The sequence below is a fragment of the Nannospalax galili genome, unplaced genomic scaffold, assembly GCF_000622305.1.
Source record: "Nannospalax galili isolate Female #2095 unplaced genomic scaffold, S.galili_v1.0 scaffold44, whole genome shotgun sequence".
In the NCBI taxonomy this organism is placed as follows: Eukaryota; Metazoa; Chordata; class Mammalia; order Rodentia; family Spalacidae; genus Nannospalax; species Nannospalax galili.
The window spans coordinates 5593756-5613952 of NW_008355789.1; positions in this window are offsets into that span (position 1 = coordinate 5593756).

Consider the following 20197-nt stretch of genomic DNA (forward strand, 5'->3'; position numbering starts at 1 on the left):
GTAACTGCCACTTATCACTTGCTTCCCTCCTCCTCCTCCTCCCCCTCCCCCTCCCCCTCGGGTTTCACTGTGTAGCCCTGTCTGACTTGGAACTTACCCTGTAGACCAGGTTGCCCGTCGGCCTGTTTTGGAAACACTCTCCTAGACTCCCGTGTGACTCATAGGTTAAAGAGCATGAGTAATTCCTCTGGAATGCACTTGGAACTGGAGGGAACCCTTCCCATTTGATTTCCGGTCCTAAAAAAAGACAAGATAGTTCACACAGGAGGCTAATTAGTTTTGCCTATTCAACAGTTAGGGTGGCCTAGCCCTGCCTGGAAAACTGCCTTTTGTACTGTAGGGTTCAGAAATGTGTCTCCCGCTTTTATTTGGTGTTAGAAAAGAGCACCACAGTGTCACTTGGCTGGGACGAACTGTGCTGGTGAGGCCATACGGTGCCACTTAGCCATGAAAACAGAAGGCATAACAACCAGATCGCTCCGTGCTTCGTTGTTGGTGGGTGCCAGTAACCTGTCTTGTCCTTTTCCTGCTGCTTTTGGTTTTGTTTTGTTTTGTTTTGTTGTTGTTTTTGGCTTTCCTACTAAGCAGTGATGAACTCACTAATGTGTTTGCTCCCCGTGGGTGTGGCTCCCTTTGTAACAGCACAATTCTAAGGCCACTTCCTGGAGCAGAGATGGGAATCAAGGGGTTCCATCTGCTTTGGTTCTAGCTTCAGAGAGGACCGACTGCTTCTCAAACCCAGAAACCTAACAGCTTTTCAACACTGAAAACTATAGTGAAAGTCCAGTCACCCTCCAGGGGCAGAATAATGGGGAGTTATTGTTTTCTGCTTTACACAATTCTGTGGTTTGAATTTTCCACGAGTGTAGGAAGAAGAGGTAAAAAAAAAAACCAATCAAAATCAATCGTCTTTACTTGGAATCTTTGCCTCCCTTCTATTTATTTATTTATTTATTTATATTTATTTATTTATCAACATTACTTGAGAACTATGCACAAGCCACTGTAACTTCTAGCCTGGGATAGGATGGGAGAATTTATTTATTTATTTTTCCTAGCAGCTCTGGGAAAATTCATTCACTTCTCTGTGCTTAGCTATAAAACAGAGATAACAACACCCATGAGGTGATTAAGCAATAAAAGCATGCCTGTAAGTACTCACAGTGTGTGCACACAGTTCCTTTCTGGAAGCCTGGCCGTTGCTGGTGTGCTGTTGATGCTGTTCATCACCAGTGCCCAACTGTCTCTGAAACACATCTGCTAAGGGATGCAGAATGTAAGAAAGAATGTTGGTCCTAATTAGAGGAGGATTCTAAGGGCTGGAGAGATGGTTCCATGGTTAAGAACACTTACTGCTCTTCCAGGATTCGGTTCCTAGCACCCACATGGGAGTTTACAGTAGCCTGTAATGATAGTTCTAGGAGATTGGATGCTCCTGCATGTATATGGTGTATATAAACTCATGCAGGCATACACACGTACACATAAAAATAACACACAAACATAAAATACATCTTAAATAAAATAAGGACATTCTAATAGATGTTAGCAGATAAAAGAAAATCCACAAGGTTCTCAAGAGTCTTTTCAGTCTGTTTTCTAGAAAGTCCTGAAAAGATCACCGTGTACCCCACACTTCTTCTAAGGACAGGATGGACGGGCCACTCCCCCATCTGAGTCCTTCCAAAGGCTTCTAGAACACTCTGGATGAAGTCAGACTCTTCTACTCTCCAAGTCCCTAATGATCTGCCCCACCCACTTTCTGCTGATCCTTCCGATCTCCCAACAACGGATTAAGCCTTGGCCACCCACACGTCTTTGTGTGGGCTCCTCCCCACCTCCCACTCATCACAGGTCTCAGAAGCCTTTTCCCACTGCCTCTCTGTTGTTTTCCACATAACCCTTGCTCTGGTTCAGATGTAAACGATCTCCCTCAGACTCATGGGTTAGGGCCCTTGGTTGCCAGGTGGTGGCACTGTTTGGGAGGTTTGCAACCTTTGGGAGAAGGAGCCTAGTTGGAGGGCGTGATGGGGCAGGACTGGGTAGATCCTTGAGGTTTACAGTCTGGACCCGATTCCTATCCCATATTGCTGAAATGTGAGAGGTGATGCGTCCTGCCATGCCTTCGCCATCGAGATGGACTGTATCTTCCCAAACCATGAGCCAAAAGGAATCCTTTCACCCTTAAGCTGCTTTCTAGAGTGTTTGGGGACAGCAGAAGAAAAGTACTCCCGCTGGTTTGTTTCGTTTTTCACTGCAGTGGGTGAAAGCTCGGACTAGTGCACTGCCTGCTGCTTCCCCTTCCCTGCTAGACTGCAGGCTCTGGGAAGACAGGAACACCCCGGACCTGCACATTGCAAGTGCTCAACAAATGTCCATAGGAAGTAGGCCAGGATGGTCCTTGGGAAAGAGGAAGCAGGATGGAAGAAAGGAAAGGAAGCAAAAGAGAGAGGGAGAAGGGAAGCAGGCAGGAAGGGGATGGGATGCTGTGGGGTCCTCCTGGAGCAGAAGGAGGACAGGGCTCCAGGCAAAAGACCAGTGGTGACACCCAGTGCCTTCAAACACTGCTGGAGGGGGAGGGAGGGCACTTAGCACAGTGTCCCACCAATTAAAATTAATGAAGCAATGTGTAGAGGTGATGATGACAGGCAAAACTGTGAAGCTAATGGAGCTTTTCTTCCCTACAGGGCTTTTGGCTTCTCTTTGTCCCCTTCCTGGATAGTAGTGACTTTCCTGAAAGGCGCTGAGCAGGAGAAAACAGGGCTCAGAAGCCAGAGGGCCTTAAGGTATGTCACCTGCTGTGCTGGATAGCTTTAGTGTCAACTTGACACACCTGGGTTGAGGGAGCCTCATAGGGGAATTGCCTTCATTAGATTGGCCTATGGCCAGGTCTGTGTCTGCATCTTCTTAATTATTGAGTTATGTGGGAGGCCCCAGCCCACTGTGGGTGATGCCACCCCTGGGCAGGTGGGCCTGTGTTGCATAAGAAAGCAGGCTGAGGAAGGGTCAGGGACCAAGCCAGTAAGCAGCATTCCTCCATGGTCTGTATTCCAGCTCCTGCCTCCAGGTTCCTGCCTTGAGTTCCTCCTACCTTGGGCTCCCTGATGAACTGGGACCCAGGGGATGTAAGATAAAATAAATCCTTTCCTCCTCAAGTTGGTACTGGTCAGAGTATTTTGTCACAGCAGTGGAGAAACCAACTAGAATACCTGCCTGCCACTGACTCTGGGAACAGTGCCTCTGTTAGCCTGGCATGACAAAGCTGCTTCCTGGGCTGTGGTGAGGTGGTCTGGGACATCTCTGAAAAGCCGTAGCACATAGTGTTTGAGATACTTCAGGTCCCTTTCCTCCCACAGTCACTCAGACTTGTTCTCACCCACTCTAGCCAGAAATCAGAGGGTGAGATTTGCCTTTCCAGGCATATTGGCACATAAAACTTTCTAAAGGCTTGTGGGATTCATTTTTAATCATTCATCCACTATTTCCACAAAAGTTTATTTTCTCAACTATTAAAATCTGTTTAGCAAAGATAATTTTGCTCATATAAAATAACAGTTTATGGGCTGGAGAAATGACTCAGCAGTTAAGCACACTTGCTGCTCTTTCAGAGGACCCAGGATTGGTTTCCAGCACCCACATGGTGTCTAACAACAGTGTGTAACTCCAGTTACAGCTCTCTTCCCCTCCCCAGGCAGAGTTAATTCCTTCCCCTCTAAGTGTCCAATGCTTCTTTTTATTACAACTATCTCACTGAACTATAAATTTGTTTATTGACCTGTATTTCCCATTGGGCCATGAATGTTTTGATCAGTGGGACTGTATCCCATCTCATATGATCTCATTTAAGACAAATGTTTATTGACTGTCAGAATAACTGATTGGATAAGTGACTGTGCTTAATGAATATTAAAATATGTGTGCCAGGAAGAACTATTAAAATTGATGCTCTGTATAAAATTGTGAGCTTTGATGTCTGACAAAGATGAGCTGATCCCTTTGCTCTACATTAGGCACAAAATCTTGAATAAATCACTCCATTATTTGAGTTTCCCTCTTGCCACTGATGAAATAAGACAATTGCTTTTTCAGTGCTGAGGGCCAAACCCACACGTGCTGGGCAAGCACTCTACCACAGAGCTGTACCTCCAGTTCAAGGACAATAATCTGTGCAAGTATGTGAGGATTAAATGAAAATTTAAGTACAAACCATTTAACGCGGTACTTGACACTAGAAAATGTTAAATGAAGCAAAATTAGGTATTTAGAGGATAAAGCAAAAAGGATGTGTTAGAAAATGGAAATCAATTGGGCTGGGTAAATTGAACACTGTCAATTAAAGCTGTTTACAATGTTGCTTAATATTTATGGTCCATGACTAAGCAGTAGATCTTATTTGCAGATCGCTTAATACATGTCAAATTAACTTTGGTGGTTATATCTCCAACATTAAACTCAGTGTTGCTCCTAAGTCAGGAAGACTAAGAACTAAGGAAAAGCCATTTGGATTTAGTATGACACTACTGACTTTCCAAGACTCTTCTTGGGAAAATAGGTACTGGATAAGGATGGATTTCAGAATGACAGGAGGCCACAAAGACAGATACATGGTTTTGAGAAGTGAATCAAAAAACAATGTGTAAACACAGTGTGTAAGAGAGGAAAGACAATATCCATGTTGCTAATGATATATGGATTTAAAAAATGTTTCCACTGAGACTACCAGAGTCTACCAGATTGAAATGATTTTACTACAACGTAGCAGGTATTCTTTCCTTGTTGTGTTTATCAGAGTCAAGGTCTGGCAATGCAGTTTCTGCATAGACCTTGCAGCAGCTTGTGCTGGAATTACAGGCAGCTGCTAGAAGGTATTCTTAAATCTGAGGTCCTGTCATTTCTCTGTGGTCTGTGGGGCGAATCTTCAAATATATATACATATGGCTCATTTAATATTTCATTCTATGGGTGGTTCCGTTGGGGCTTGTTCCCGAGTGTGTTCCTTTTTAAAATTATTTTCCCTTTTTAAAATTTCCAAGTGTTCTGAAGCACACGTCTATGTTTCTATTTTAAAACTGAAGCTGTTGTGAAGGGCAGATATTTTAAAACAGGCCACACCCTTAGGAGAGGAAGGACAGCTGTTAATAAGTCACGTTCTAATGACCCACAGAGGACAGAGCAAGCAGAATTGGACTCAATAAACAAGAATGCACAGGAAACGGGAGGACAGCAAATTTCAAAGCACAGCAAAGTCCTCATCAATGCTGCAACTGGAAGTCACACTTCAGCTTAAAATGTGCTGAAACAGATAAAAATTTTAAAACCCGGAGGCCCTCTGGGTCTTCATCTGTTAAAAAAAAAAATGAGTGATGTTATTCTGTGGTGCCCTATGATAATCAGGGTTGACCACTTGACTTTCAAGGACTCATCTTTGGATTCCTTCACAAGCTGAGCTTAGGTGCTGGCTCCTCCTGTGAGTTCAAGCACGCTCTGAGGACCCGCCTGTGAATGGTATTGGAGAGGGGAGCTTTTCAGCTGGGAAGAAAAGCTTCTGCAATGCAGTTAACAGCATCTTCTGCTTTGCAGAAGCTTTGTGAAGTTTAGAAGCAGGGTTAGGAACTAAGCAAGGAGAGGAACTAAAGTGTGATAGTTATGTTTGCTTTTGTTTTTATTTTTCAAGCTCAACCAATCTGATAGTCCCCTTTCCTCTTTCTGTCATAAGAAAACAAATGGAATGTTTGCCCTTGTTTTCAAAAGGCCATCACATATTTTAGAATCGGATTCATTTTTCTTTCTTTCTTTCTTTCTTTTCTTTTGGGCTGATGTGAGTGTGTGTGTGTGTGTGTGTGTGTGTGTGTGTGTGGTGCATGTGTATGGTGTGTTATGTGTGTATATGGTATGTGTGGTGTGTATGTGGTGTATATGTGTGTGTATGGTGTGTGTGCATGGTGTGTATGTATGGTGCGCATGTCCATCCACACACGTGAAGGACAGAGCAGGATGTCAGGTGTCTTCCCCCGTCACTCTCTGCTTTATCGCCTTGAGACAGGACCTCTCACTGATTCAGAAGCTTGTCCTTTTGGCTAAGCTGGCTGGCCAGCAAGCTCTGGGGATTTACCTGTCTCTGCTCTTCCAGTGCTGGTGTTATAGGTAGGTGCAGTCATGTCCATGCTGGGGATTTGAACTCAGGTCCTCATGTTTGCAGAGCAAGTACTCCTACCTACAGAGTCATTTCCCCAGCTTTCTCTCTCTCTCTCTCTCTCTCTCTCTCTCTCTCTCTCTCTCGTCTCACCTCACAGGTTCTCAATTATCCCAGGCTGGCCTTGAATTTGATATTGTAGCCAAGGCTGTCCTTGAACTTCTGATCCTCCGGTTTCTACCTTCAAAGTCTCTCTGTCTCTCCCTTTTGCTGTTTTTAAAAACATTTTATTTATTTATTATTTTATATGTATGAGTGTTTTGCCTGCATGGATGTAAGGAGGGCAGAAGAGAGTATTAGAGCCCCTAGAACTGGAGTTATGCATAGTGGTTAGCCACCATGTGGGTACTGGGACCCAGCCCTCTGCAAGTGTTCTTAACCACTGAGCAATCTCTTCAGCCCTATCTTTTGTTGTTTTTTGAGATAGGGTCTTGCTGTATTTCCTAGACTGACCTCAAACACATGCTGCCCTGCCTTAGCCCCCCCTAGTATGCTAATATGCCCAACTTTAGACCTCTTTCTCTCCCTCTCTCTCTCTCTCTCTCTCTCTCTCTCTCTCTCTCTCTCTCTCTGTTTTTTTGAGACAGGGTCTCCCTGTAGCTGGCCTGAAATTTTAATGTAGACCAGGCTGGCCCTGAACTCACAGAGATCTGCCTGTCTCTGCCTCCTGAGTGCTGGGATTAAAGGCGTGTGCCTCCACACAGCTTAGATCTCATTTTTCCCCAAATTTTGATTATCTATAACTTTTTAAATGCAGTAAAGTACAAACAACCATTGTAAGGTGATCATTGTAAGGTAGAAGTTCAAAAATGCTTCTAATGGGGAAAGAAAGTTCCTTTTGTTCATAGGAAGAAGGTAAGTAGGAATAAGATTAATAGGAATTAAATTAGCAGGGATGAAACTATTTTTATTAGTAGGAATTAGTAGCACTTTTTATTCCTAGTGATAAAAGGAACTATAAGGTTTCATCATCTCAGAGCACAAACATTGAGTCCCAGTTCTTTAAGATGCTGTACAAAAACCTTCACTTCTGTGACCCTCAGTGTCGTCATCCATGCAATGGAAGCCTGGGCTCCTAGTCTGGCTCTGCCGTTTACTTGGGAGCCTTGGATAAGTTATTCGTGCATCAATTTGCTCATCTATAAAATACAAACTCTCTCTAGAGTTGTGCCAATTGTGTTGAGTTAATATGGATAACATATCATATGGCCTATGGTAAAAAACCATAATCATAAAGGATTAATTAGTGTTATGATTACTGTTATTAGATACACGTCATGGCTCATCTGGGTTTAATTTTTCTAGTTTTGAGGATTAAGTGCAGGGCCTCATGCATGCTATCCAAGAGCTCTACCTCTGAGCTATATTCCCAATCTTCATGCCTTATTTATTTTTATTTTTTATTATTTTATGTGTATGAGTGTTTTGTCCACATGAATGTAAGTGTACCACATGTGTTCAGTGTCTGTAGAGGCCAGAAGAGGGTGTTGATCCTCTGGAACTGGAGTTATAGATGGTTGTTAGCTACCATATGAGTGCTAAGACCCAAACCTGGGTCCTCTGCAAGAGCAACCAGTGCTCTTAACCACTGAGCCATCTTCTTCTTAAATAACAACAAGCTATCTGAAATTTAAAACTTAGTGTATTAGTTACTTTTCTGTTGTTGTGATAAAACATCATGGCCAAGGAAATTTATAAAAGGAAGAGTTTACAGTTACAGAGGGATGAGAGTCCATCATGGCAGGGAGGCCTGGCAGCAGAGGTGGCCGGAGCAGAAAGCTGAGCGATCACATCTTCAAGCAGGTAGAGGAAGCACAGAGAGAAACTGGAAGTGGGATGTGGCTTGAACTCTCAAAGCCCACCCACCCCCAGTGACCTGCCTCCTCCAGCACGGCCACACCTCCTGAAGGTTCCATGACCTCCCCAAACAGCACCATGAATTGGAGGCCAAATGTTAAAATACGTGGAGCCTATGGGGATACTTCCATTGGCTCATATAAACGTAGATAGAGAATAGAGATAGATAGATGATAGATAGGTAGATAGGTAGATAGGTAGTAAAGCTAGTCACATAGTACTCTGATCTGGCCCATAGTAATTTATCCCTATATATGGAAAAGAAATTTTGTCTCTTAGGTTGTGTAGATGAAACCATGGAGAAGGAAGAAAAGATCAGATCTAGCCCAAACCACAACTTCAGATGCCCCACTTACTCGTTTTAGAAGGAATGTCGTGTTACCTATTTTTCAGCAGAAGGAAAACAAGCAAAATGTCTGTGCAGCCAGACATGGAAAGCATTGTTTTGAGGAAATGAAAAGATCTCAGACATGCTTGGGCAAGATTATTCTTCTGCTGTCTTTTAATTACCATACTAAAAAATAATTGCATTACCCTTCATTGGCTTATCATTGCTCAAATAGCCCCATTTATGGCATATGAAAATATCTGACGCCTTGCAGATGAAGACAGTTGAATGCTTAAAGCCTGGACTCAAGTGTTTGACACAGCAAGAGTCTTAATGTATTCTTTTCTCCCCTGGTACAATGAGATTGTTGTCTGTCAGCTATGTTTTCATTCCTAGGATTAAGGAGGGGAGGGAAAGATATTTCATTTTAGTAGAGAAAGTTACCAGCTACTTTAGCTTCCTGGACTTAATGTTAACTTTTTTTTTAAGTTTATTTTTATATTTTTTAATTTTTAAAAATTTAATAACCAAATGATTAGAAGAAGCATTTAATTACAGCTTTAACATATTCAGTAACACACCAGAGCAAGGATACATCTTTTTCAAAGGTGGCTGTAAATTTTTAGGTTCACAGTTGAATTAATACAGTCATACAATATTGAACTCAGTATAAACCCTGCAAGACATAAAGCTGGATGAGTATTTACCCTTTAAAGAAGATCTCCACTTCATTTTAATATATACTGTTTCCTACATTTTTAATGCTACTAACGCTTACATGTTTGCACATGTATCTTTAATCTCTATGTATCTGATTATTACTAGTCACAGTTGGTTACACTCAGATCCTTGGTACCTGAGTATGAATATAAAGTCATCAGGCAGATTTCACTGGTAATTTAACGTTAACTCTTAAACATTATAAAGAACAGAAGTCACCTCCAACCTTCCAAAATGACAATATGGTGCCTCGTGTTAGGGAGAAAGGAACAGATGTGAATGAAGCGGAGATTGCATGAAAGAACTAGTACATTCTCATTTTCTAGAACCTTCCGTCTCTGAGAAGCATGAAGTCATCAAAGCCTTGACTTCAAGGAATAATCTATTTTCCTTCTTCAGACTATTCTGGACCCCTGGGTTAAAGACTGACCTGGTGAGGGGATAGAGTGTTGTATGCTAGTGTGGAGGGTACTTAGCTCTGGATGCTCCTGACCAGCAGGGGTCTTGAAGGAAGGAACCTGAACATAATCACAGTGCCAACGACATAGACTCTAAGTCACCTTGAGCTTGTCTTGGAACTGGAAATTCACAAAACAGTTTTTGATATTTTTCAAGTCAGTCTACTGAAGTAAAAGGGGCTATAAGGCTTTAAAGCAGATCTCCTTGGAATTTTCCAGGGAACACAGCCACACCAAGGTAAGTCATCTCAAAGGCTGTCCAACTTCAGGGTGGATAACTGGTGACTTTAAGAAAGAAAAACCAGAATAACATGCAGTGGTGCCAGAAAACACAAGGGGTGTTCTGGGGCACTTGATTCTCTTTCCTTCCTTTTTCAATTATTTTTATTATTATAAACAACTTTGCAGAAAGTTTATCCTATAACCTCTTCAATAAAATGTAATTACTGAGCTATCCTTATGAATTCTTGCAGCTTTCTCCGTAGGTCCATGTTTTCTTTATATGGTGTTAGTTTGCCTGTATATGATGGAGGGGCTTACTCTCTTGTAATTTTGTATAATATTATTTTCTTTGTCTCTATATATTTTGGTCTAATTTCATATTTAACACTTTAAAGATTAATTTTTAGAAATTTGTGTGTATGTATATATGCCATCTGTGCATGTGTACACAAGTACCCTCAGAGGCAAGGAGAGGGTGTCAGATTCCCTGAAACTGGAGTTTCAGGAGGTTGTAAGGGTGCATGATGTGGGTTTTGGGAGCTGAATTCCAGTCCTCTGGAAGAGTGAAAGGCCACCTCTTCAGCCCTGTAGTTAAGATTTTAAAGGATGGCGTAGTATTTTACCTACATGACATGACAATTTAGTCTCAGAGGAAAAATGATTTCCTTAGTATTGGATCACCTGGACTGCCCCCCACCCCCATGAACATTCACATTATAACATAGGGAAGTTTTATTTCTTTTTATATCAAATAAAATTCCTCATTCATATTGACAACTATTAGGCAATTAAACGTAACATTTTTTATAGTGGCAACTCTAAAATGTGGCTTTAAAATAACAGAAACAGCTGGTCATGGTGGTCCTCACCTGTCATCCTAACACTCTGAAAAAAGAGGCAAGAGGGTCGGGAGTTCAAAGCCAGTGTCAGTTCCACAAGACTTTGTCTCAACAACATATAAACAAAAAGATAGAAACAGTGAAAATGGTTAAGGAGAAAAGCTAAGAAAATGTATTTATTCCTTTGTCTCCCTATTTGTTTTTTGCTAAAAGCCGACTATTTGGTATTATGACTATTCAGAAAACCAAAATGGACAGGTGTGAGGATGTACACCTGTCACCCTAGCACACTGGAGGCCAAGGCAGGAGGGTTGCAAGTCCTGGGCCAACCTGAGACCCTGTCAAAATGAAACAAAACAAGGCTGGGTGTGGTGGCATATGCCTTCAATCCCAGCACTCAGGAGACAGGGGCAGGCAGATCTCTGTGAGTTCGAAGCCAGTCTGGTCTACATAGCAAGTTCTAGGCCAGTCAGGGCTACATAGTGAGATAGTGTGATAAAACTAAACAAAAGAAAATAAAACAATTCAAACAGGCCCATTTGTGCTGTGTGCTAGAATCTCATTCACCTGCTTTTTTTCCTTATCTACTTTTTAAATTCAACTAATATTTATCATGTACCTACTATCTATGCTGCTGATTATTCTAGATGTAAGAGTTCCAGCAGTAAGGTGCCCCCCAACAGACCCTGCTAGGGGGTGAGTACTATAAGTAAGTGAAAACATAACCTATGTCAAGCCGTGGTATGTACTGTAAATTCAAGAATGGTACAGGCGGAGAAGATAACAAGGTGGGGTGAAATGAGGGTATATTATTTTAGGATGGAAAGCCCCAGAAATCTTCTTTGATGAGGGTTTGCTGAAAGTGAGTGCTTGAGTTCTGAGTGTATCCATACAACGTGAAAGGACAGCCTACTTTCACACCCTATCCCTACTTTTTATTCATTCATTCAAACAATATCAGGTTTTGCACATGGGCTACACCTGGGTTGCTGTGGGTCAGTAGAGACCGACCTGGACAAGGGCAGATGGTGCTAGTCTCACAAGTGCTTAGAAAGAGGAGGTGCAGGGTGCCTTAGGGTGGGTAGTTTTTTTATAGATTTTTTTTCAATTTCATTTTATGTGTATTAGTATTTTGTCCACATGTATGTACCACATGCATACCTGGTGCCCATGGAGGCCAGAAGAGGGTATTGGATCTCCTAGAACCAGAGTTATAGACAGTTGTGAGTCACCATGTGAGTCCTGGGAACCAAACCTAGGCCCTCTGCAAGAGCAGCAAGTGCTCTTAACTACTTAGTCATCTCTCCAAACCCCTTGGGGTGGATTTTTGTAAGAGGAGGTCAGGGCTCCGCTGAGGAAAAGACCTTCAGGAATGAAACCAGTTGTGAGCCATAGTAATGGCTGTGGGGTTAAGGGAGTTTTCCGGCACTGGGGTCCAGTGTGTGACCTAGTTTTTTTGCTGTTAATTTTAAACCTTGTCACCTCGCCAGTCTTCCATGGCTAAGAAGTAGCATTATTTGATGGTATTTCCTTGAATCTCTGGAAGATGGTCAGATACAGCCAAAGCGAACTGATTCTGCGCCCACTCAAGATCTGGAAATCTGTATCCTCCAGAGGACCCTTTTTAAAACTGTTTATATGGGCTGGTGAGATGGCTCAGCGGAGGTAAAGGCACTTGCACAAAATCCCAGCAGTCTGAGTTTAATCCCTGGAACCCATGTAAAGGTGGAAGACAAGAACGGACTCCATAAAGTTGTCCTCTGACCTCCATATGTGTGCTGTGGCACACGTGCCAAACACATGCATGCACACACATGATAATTAAAAACTTTATAATAAAGAGAAATAGAAACGTGAATGTTTTCAACCAGATGATTTTGCATAAAGGTGTATAGTAAACCCCACTGCAGCCACTGGACCCCATGTGGCAGAAGCAGGCTTAAAGGCATGGATAAAGTTCACAATAGAACAAGTTTTAAATATAGGCATGGTGGCCTATGCCTGTAATCCCAGCATTCCAGAGACTAAGGCAGAAAGATTCCCCTAAGTCTAAATCCAGCCTAGGCTACACTGGGAGATGCCATCTAAAAATATACTTTTTAAAAAGCAGGATGCCAAGTAAAATGTCAGTGTAATAAAAATTAGGTCAAAATATATAATTACAAAGGAAACTTGGCAATGGACATGCATTGATGTTTTAACAGTGATTACATCTGTTTGATGGAATTATAGATTATTTTTCTCATGTTTGTGCTTTGCAATTTTTTGACACAAATATACTTGGATTTATATCGGGAAGAATAAAAGCAATCAATATTCCTGAGGGTTTTTCTCAAATTGCAAAAAGAAAGCAGAGGATTAAGTAGCAGTTTTGTTTTGTCTTGTTTTTGTGGTACTGACAGTTAAATCCAAGGCATGAGGTATGCTATACAAGTGCCATGCCCCTCAGCTACATCCCCAGCTCTTAAGGTTTTAAACTGATTGTTTTTATCAGAGTGAAGTAAAGAACCCAGTTCCCTGCAGGAGCTCCAAATAAGCTTTGTTGCTTTCATTTTATTTATCTGTTTTAAAAAATATATTTATTTTATTTTTAATTATGTGTATGCCTGTGTGTCTATATGTAGGTATATGAACTTGAGTGCGGAAGCCTGTGGAGCCCAGAGGTGTTGAATCTCTTGGAGTTGGGGCTACAGGTGGTTGTGAGCTACCTGATCTGGGTGCTAGGAACTGAACTTGGAACTTGGATCCTCTGTAAGAACAACAAATGCTTTAACAACTGAGCAAATCTCTTTAGCCCTCTTTGTTTGTTTGTTTGATTGTGAGAGATTTTTATGCAGCCCAGGCTGGCCTCAGTTCCATAAGTAGAGAAGGATGACCTTAAACTTCTGTTCCTCCTGCCTCTGCCTCCCAAGTACTGGGATTACAGGCATGTACTACCACACTTAGCTATTGGTTTTACTTAAAAACACCTACAGAAAGAGAAGGTTAAGGAAGTAAAAGAACTTTACAAAGAGTAACTCTTTCCAAGGAGTAATTCCCACAAAGGATGGCTTTGAGTAAAGGCCCTGGAGACACTACTTACACCATCACCCCAATGGCTGACATTTGGAATGTGCACAGTGCCTTCTGAGTAGATAGTGTGTTCACAGGGCCTGCATGCTAGCGGTCTCCTTGTTTATATGGTGTGTGTGGGAGCAGGGACAGAGGGGGAAGGAAGAGAGAGAGAGAATTTCTTACATTTATTTGGTCTCTCTCCCTCTCCCTCTCCCTCTCGCCCCCCCCCCCTCGGTGTGCTTCTGAAGGTCAGAGGACAACATTCAGGCGTGTATTTGTTACTTTTCTGTTGGTGTGATAAGACACTATGACCAAGGCACTTTATAAAAGGAAGAGTTTGAGCTTATGGTTCCTGGGGAATTAGAGTCCATCGTGGTGGGGAGGCACAGCAGCAGGAGGTGACTAGAGCAGGAGCAGAAAGCAGAGGCTCACATCTTGAAGCAGGGACAGGAAGCAGAGAGGGACTGGAGATCCAGCAAGGCTTAAGAACTCTCCAAGTCTGCCCCAGTGATGTGCTTTCTCCAGCATGGCCACACTTCTAAGACCTCCCAAAACAGTGGCACCAACTAGGGACAAATGTCCGAATACTTGGAGCCTTTGGGGGACAGTCTCATTCAAACTACCACAAGGAGTCCATTCTCTCCTTCTACTCATGGCTCTGGGATTGAACTCAGGGCAGCGGGCTTGCTGGCAAAGTGCTCGTACCTGAACCATTTCACCAGCCCCCATGCTTATCATTAAATCCCAAGTTCCTGTGGGTTACATTTTAACATAGAGATAGGGTCGAAATGAGTTCCATGTGTTTCCCTATAACTAGCTAGGTGTTTCAAAAGCATATATTGAAAAACCTATCTTTCCCCAATAATTTAAATTTTACTGTACATAATTTTTATGTTATGTACTTTGGGTCTATTTCTTGATTCATCTACTGGACTTTTATGCTAATATAGACCATTTTAATCATCACTGTTCTATATTATTTGGTGGTCCTAGGGATTGAACCTAGGGCCTCCTGCCTGCTAAGCAAACACTCTACCATCAGTCTACATCCCCAGCCCTTTTTATACTTTTCATTTTGATACAGGGTCTCACTGAGTTGCCCAGGCTGGACTTGAACTCACTCTGTAGCCCAGGCAGGCCCATGAATTTTCTATCCTCCTGAATCAGACTCCTGAACAGCTGGGATTACAGGCCTGTGCTGTCAGGCCTGCCTAATTACTACTGTTTTATGTTTGTTTTGATAAGTTAGGTCAGTTTCCCCCAACCTATTATTCCTTCAAAAATGTAATTTTATTTGAGTTACTCCATTTCTAAAGTGGCTTAACACTTCACTTTGCTGTGCTAATGAGAATAGATTCTTCATTTTTTAATAGTCTCTAGAAAGTGCTTTTTAGTGCTGCTCATGTTAGTGAAACGGCAAAAACTGCTTTTGTTCTGGAGACAATGTCTTTCAGGGTTTCTGTGGAAAAAGCAAGGTAGCTGAGGGCACTTCAGTACCCCCCCCCCACCTCCAGGATATGGCCAAACCCTTGTACCATGCAACACCAAGAGCCCAGGAACCTTGGCTAGATCTGCATCAAGATCCAGTCTATAGCCCAATTACACGGCCTAGGCCACATTCCAAATGAGGTATTGCTGCTGTCTCATTCCCAGGCCGGGCCACAAAGCCAGGGAAGGCCCGTGAGAATTGCATCTGAAAGCGCTGTGGACACCTGAATACCTGAGTGTTTAAGGCTGGTGTGGTGGCCCACGCCTTTAAACCCAGCACGTGGCTGCTGCTGCTGCCCTTACCACTCTGTTTTCTTTTGTTCCGATTCTTCTTTCACGTCCCTGGTGCTTTCGGGGAGCTTGGCTCAGCCTGTGCCCTACTGGAGAACAGTGTAAGACTCAGCTACATTCATGAAGACTGTGCTCTGTGTAAGGGAGGGTAAGGCACTATTATGAGAGAAGCTTGGGTCTTCAGGGAGTCTTCCTGGGCCTCTCACTGGAGGATCCACAAGCTCCCAGTCCCCTCTTCTAGAAGCCTCACCTCTCTGTGCATCTCCTTTAAAGTGTGAGATGACACCCTACTCCCAGGGCCTCATCCTGTTCTTTTGCTTCCACAGTTGAGTGCAAATTTTATTTCTCATAATACCGCCTGTAAATCGATGGCTCTTTAATCTATGCTGTGTCTCCCTAAAGGATCATTGCTAAAGGAATTGCAAAGCGGCAATTTAGCAAAGTAGAATGTGAACTTTGAGACAGATTGCCTAGGAGCCGGGACTCTCAGGACCTGTGGGCATCTATACAATGGGAACAGCTGAAGTGGGGGCTCAGTGGGGGCACAGGCTGTGAGAATTGACTGAGTTGATTCAGATGAGGCCCTTGACACACTGCACAACTGTAGTAAACATTGGTGCACAATCTTATTAACTTTTCCAAAACAATTTACCATGCCCATCTCAAGACTCCAGCTTCCATCCAAAGGCAGTGTGATTACATAACTTCTGAGTCCTGTCACTGTCTTCTCCATTCAACTCACCAGACCTGGAATTTGACTTCAGAACCTAGGTGTCATCCATTAGACCAGCAGTTCCCAAAGATATTGAATTAGAACCTTCCAGATGGGAGCTCAGTATTTCATATTTTTATAAAATTTCCAGGTAATTCTAATGGATCTGCATGCTGCATTAGATGCCATAGCAGATTAATTATTCATTCTCACTAATTTTCACTGATAAAATGGAACCAGTATCTATTTCATAGGTGTGTTACCAGTGATACCTAATACACATCAACCTTCACTGTGCTAAGGAATTTCCATTTATTATCTCGTTTACTTCTCAACAACCCTCTGGAGTCGATATTTGAGCTTCTCTGTTCTACACAGGAGAAAATTAAAGTCATTAAACAATTTGATTTACATGATCCAGCTAGGATCATGATTTGATTTACATGATCATCCCAAGGGTAGGCACATGAACTTTTGGGATTAAGGTGAGGACTGTACTAACCATATTTAAAGAACCTGGTATACACAGATGCTCACTAAATATTCTTATTTTCCTTTCTTTATATCATGTGATTTTATTCATGCCCAGTAGTAAATTATATATTGAGAACAATACTTTGACCTTAGCTATACTAAGAGGATTGACAAATACAGTGTTCTGGAAAGTAGAAAATAAAGGGGAAATGAGGTGCCACTAGAAAGATGGATGCATTTGGATGTCCAACAGAAATGCGAAGGAAAGTGTAACTGAATATGGAAGACCAGGTCTGCATGAGGAGAGACACTGTCTTGGCCACTGAGGGCAGGGAAAAGCAAAGCATCAGCTCTCCCTCCCTCCCTCCCTCCAAATACAGTGTTCTGGAAAGTAGAAAATAAAGGGGAAATGAGGTGCCACTAGAAAGATGGATGCATTTGGATGTCCAACAGAAATGCGAAGGAAAGTGTAACTGAATATGGAAGACCAGGTCTGCATGAGGAGAGACACTGTCTTGGCCACTGAGGGCAGGGAAAAGCAAAGCATCAGCTCTCCCTCCCTCCCTCCCTCCCTCCCTCCCGGTTTTTTGAGACAGGGCCTCGCTGTAGCCCCAGCTAGCCTGTGTAGACCACCTTGGCCTTGATGTCACAGAGATCCACCTGCCTCTGCCTCCTGAGTGCTGGGATTAAAGGTGAGAAGCACTATGCCAAGCTCAGAACAGTAACTCTTGAAAGAGGACAAGCAAGGTATGAGAAGATCAAAGTCCTAAAAACATCTCTCTCTTCTCTCTCTCTCTCTCTCTCTCTCTCTCTCTCTCTCATAAAGCCACCCATTTCTTGTATGGACCCCTTTCTGTGACAAGAAACTTAATTTATCAAGTTATCAAGGAGGGGCAGCTCCAGTTATTAGAAAACTTTCTGTTGATGTTTCTAAAAGAGTTTCCACCCACAAGTTTCACCTTCTCTCCCTTCAGGCCCCAAAGAATAAGTCTAAGTTCACTTGTATTTGACAGCTCTTCAAATATACAAAGAAATTACCTTGTCCTCCCTGGGGCAAAACCTTGTGTTTCCTTTAATCTTTCCTCATATGACATATTCTAGTCTCATTGAATCCTGGTCTCTTTCCTTGTGAACAGAGATAAGTTCTGTTTGCCAAGTCTTAATCGAAGATAGCACTCCATCTGGGTTTTGTCAACATGGGCAGCCCCATACCTCCCATTTTGCTTTATATCAGATTTTTAGGGATCGGCCTGAAATGGTGTTCTTTCTGTCAGCAAGCACAATTCACTGTGGACTCAGATTGAGTTGCAACTTCTGACCCTACATCATGCTCTTTCTTGCATCTGTTCAGGCACCTCTCCCACTATCCTGCCTGCAAGGTCCCAAGATAGGACCCCACACATGCTCCTGTTACGGGAACCCATTTCACCATCTTGGATTTGGCTGATGTTTTGTAGTGACATCTCTTCCTCTCCTGGCTTTCATCACTGGAAATTGGATGAAAGTCTATTGGGTTTTCATTCAGGACCAAGGGACAGATCCTGAGTTTGGGCCTAGGAGGGTGACTTATATCATCCTATGTTAACTGGAGTGATATGCAGCCTTTGGAATGAAAAAAAAATCTTATTTGAATCATAACTGTCACCTACTGTGTGACTCTGGGCAACTCATCTGTAAAATGGGTTAAGAACTATGTCTCTACCAGATGACTGTGAGGATTCAAGGAGAAAAGGGAAGAGAAAGCTCTCAGTGCAGTGTCTGGCACACAACTCAGTAAGGAGGGTCCAGGGCTGGTTCCCTCTGTCTTTCCTTCCACTCTGCAGGATGCATCTCCAGCATCTTTAGGTTACAGTTATTTATGTAGCTACATTTATTCTGTTATTCCAGTTAATTAGACCAGCACCAATCCTGTATTTTCATCTTGCCTACCTAAAGTTATAGTAAAGGTCTCAATTAGACAGAGTGGTCTTTTCACAAAACCCCGGGCAGAGACAAAGTAAATCTGAGTGGAAACTCTGAAAAAGTGGTTTGACCTTGAAGTCAGTTTACATTGGGAGGCAGGCTGTGTGCCTGGCCACTGGCTTGGGATGGGCCATGGCTTTAGAATCTTCAAAACGCAGTGTCTGTGTTCCAGGAACTTGCATAGCTAGAATTCTAGAGTCGCAGGGGCTGGTCTGGGTCACCGAACTGGGTCGAGTGATTTAAGAGCATTTGTTTTTGGAGCCAGCCCACATTTGCACAGCACTTATGAGGTGTCAGCCCCATCCCCCAACACTCCACCCCACCCACCTCGGCAGGTGCTAAAGGGGATCCGGAGTGGATGCAAAAGCAGACAGTGACCTTATTTTCTGGGAGTTCTTTGTGTTGGTCGCCATAGGCTAAACTAGGCTTGAAATGCAAAAATAAGACAATTCCTCCACGCTTTCAGCGTCCAAGTTACATATTATGGTTTTAATTTTTTTTTCTTCTTTTTAAAACATGTCTGCAACTCTTTCTTTCCGTCTTGCTCCCTTAAGAGCTTTTGCAAAGTAGCTGCCTCAGCCGCTGGGACCCGATCTGTCACATATGTCAGACCCCATACGTGCTGGGTTCTCACCCGGTGGCCCAGGTTGGCCAGAAACTCACTCTGTATTCCAGGCTGGCCTGGAACTCACGCCCATCTCCCCGCCTCAACCTTCCCGAGTACCGGGAGTCCAGGCGTGCGCCACCGCGTCGCCCGGGGAGTTTGCTCTTTCGAATGACAGCTCCACGGGTCGCTTGGAGGTCAAGACAAACGAAAAGAACACGAGGTCGTGTGCAAAGAAAGTCTTCTAGAAATTCTAGATATCCCAGACATGTTAGGTATTCGTGTGGACCCGGGCAGCCAGGGGTGTTAGGCAGGGTCTGACGCTCTGCGTTCCTAAAATGTGGTTTCCTAGATGGAGTTGGAGCGCGGTGGGAAGGGAGAAGCTGCGTTTGGTCAGGGTTGGGCGAGCGAGGACCGGAGGAGGAGGAGTGCGAGCGGGGAGCGGAGCCAGCCGGGGACCCAGACCGGAGGGACATCCCGAGCGCACGCGAGAGCGCGGACTCGGCATCCTCGGGTGGCCCGGGCGAGCCAGAGACCAGGGCGGAGAGGGAGAGGGCGAGGCGCGGACACCCAGAGGGCGCGCGGATTGGTCCTATTCTCGGGGCGTGCGCTCCTGGACGCTGAATGATTGGCGGCGGGAAACGAGCAGGTAAGCCTACCCCGGCCGCGTTGCCATTGGCCAGCGGCTTGTGCATCTGCCACGCGATTGGCTAGCGGGACGCCGAGCCGCGCGGGGATTGGCCCGGGGAGGCCGTCGCTCCGCGCTCTCGGATTGGCTGGCGGGAAGAGGCAGGTATCCGGGCTCCGCGGCTTCTCCATTGGTGGGCGGGGAAGGGGGGTTGGGCAAGGCGATTGGTGGGCGGGGGGCCGGGCCTGGGCCGGCGGGGAGCGGATTGGTCGGAAAGTAGGTTAGTGGTGCGACATTTAGGGAAGGCAGAAAGTAGGTCAGGGACGGAGGTGCCTGTTTACCCGCGCCGGACTCGCCGCTGCCGCCG